Below are 2,346 nucleotides of genomic sequence, written 5' to 3'. Positions count from 1 at the left end.
ACATGCAAATCAACGCGTGAACACAAACGTATACACAAGGAACAACGTACCAATGTGGCCTAAGATGCTGATTGGCAATGGAAAATCTTCATTGTGGCTATTGTCAAAGTGATATTGAAGATAGCAAACACATCCAGAAACATGAATATTTTTCAGCAATGAGTAGTCAGATTCAGTAAGGATTACATTATCAAGGGACGTTAGAAAATATTAACTGTGTGTGTGTGTGTTCAATACAGGGGAAAGTATAAGAATTGGTAGAACAGCATAATCACCACAGAAAAACATTTCCGGTATAATTTGAACGACATGGATAAGGGAGAATGGGCAACTCATCTTTCTCGTCATTTTGCCAACCTGTAGTTAATTTATTACACAATTTCTGTTGGTTGGAGAGGATGGTAGACATCCTAATTTTATCTAGTGAAAGATATTGCATTTATCGCATTTTTCAAGATATTCTACTGTAATTTATAAAATTTCAACTTAGTCTTAAGCACTTCTCAGTAACTAGGAGGTGATTAAAAGAATTTCTCATCTAATCATATCTCAATGAGTCTGTTGAGTGTTTTATGGTAAAAGCCAAAAGGCCATGAGGCTTAACCATTTTGTTCCATAGCTTACGTATATTCAAGGCTGGTTTATATACATTGAAAATATCGAGAGACTTTCCAGGACAAAAACACTATTCATCCTCCTGTCCTCCCAGACTGCCTAATGTTTTCCTTCTTCTTAGTTGACCAGGGATGAAACACGAGTAGCCAAGAATGTCACTCCAATTTGATAGTTCTAATTGCACTGACAGTTCACAAGAAACAACTTCACCAGTTGTCTCGGTGTTGACTATATATGAAGACGAAGCTATCGCTAAGCTCTCAAGGAATTCTTCGTCATTCCCAAGTATACACCTCTCGAAGCAGCTAATATCCACCACTTCATAGATCAGCAAAGCGGAATAGGGTACAGAGCAAGAGAATGAACGATAACTGTCCATTCTTCTGATAATCAAAGGCCAATACAATCAGTACTTAGTTCAAATCCAAAAACACAAGGGCATATGGGTTATCTGAAAGAGTGCTATGTCTCTGTACCTCCTCCTCCATTTCACTTCATGCTTATCTATTCTTCACTTCTAATGGCAATCGGAATTAATGCGAATTCAAAAGTTGGATAAAGCTAGGTTACCACGAATAAAGTTAACTTTGTTATTTTACTTACAAGGGAGTTCCAGAGACTGCTTAAGCAGCAATATCAAAAGAGAATTGTAGTTTCTCTTGGGATCCATAAAATAATATCTTTCTAGTCTCCTTTTCATCATCACAGAGTTCTCTGCAGCTACGAATGAAGTTTTTCAATCCCGTGGTAAATACACGAACTCCTCCTACCATACTAAGAAGATCATCCTACGATTTCATTGAAAAGGGAAGTCAAATCATCAGGTGTTTGTTAGATAGCTCCTTACTAGGTAATATTAGCTCTTCAGCGTCTTCCTCCGATGCATCTGCACCAAAGTTTAAACATCTGCTTGAAGCTAACCACTCATACTGGGTTGGGAAACTTTAAAAAAGGTTTAAATGATGATCAACGTGATTGTTGATTGATGATCAACGTGATTGTTGATGAACGTGATTGTTATGGCAGCAAAAACCAAAACTATGATGCAGAAGAGGAGTGAGGAGATGTAATCTCATTATCCGGATGTGCAATATAACTTAAAAGCCACGTGACAGTTCTCAGAAGAGTAAACAGAGCTAATAAACACAGAAATTTTAATACCTATAAGAGATAATTATTCTTTTCTGTATCTTATTGTTACAGTTAATAACTCGTTAAAATCCTCATTTGTCTAATACTTCAAGATGATACAAGTATCTCATTTTTCCTTCTTCATTAAGCCAACAATTACATCTTTCTCATATGAACAAGTTCAGTAGCTTTTAGTTCAAATCTACGCATGCTCAATGGATGCTAGACATCAACATCTTTGCGATCTCCATCCTCTTTTTTTTCATGTCAAAAAGTCAATTAACTTTTACCCACATTTAATCCCATCCACGAATTTAAAAAGAGAAGAATGGATCTTGTTATAAACACCACCATATTGGCGAATCTTTGAAATTCTTTCATTCTACTTTAGACATTCCTAAGGATCGTTGTAAAAGGATTCGTTATGGTCCCGGTACTGTAAATTCTAATTAAAAATCACCACAAATGCTTTTATAGTTTGAACAACTCCACAACAAATACCACAAAAACCTTTTTAAGACATGCAGGCGTGCGCTTAAAAATACCACAAAACATTCATGCATAAAGTCAATAATCAAACAAGAATGGTACACAAGATTA

This window comes from Mastigoproctus giganteus, chromosome 8, assembly GCF_048544385.1.
Source record: "Mastigoproctus giganteus isolate SK-2022 chromosome 8, ASM4854438v1, whole genome shotgun sequence".
Taxonomy (NCBI): domain Eukaryota; kingdom Metazoa; phylum Arthropoda; class Arachnida; order Uropygi; family Thelyphonidae; genus Mastigoproctus; species Mastigoproctus giganteus.
This window is presented reverse-complemented; position numbering follows the sequence as displayed.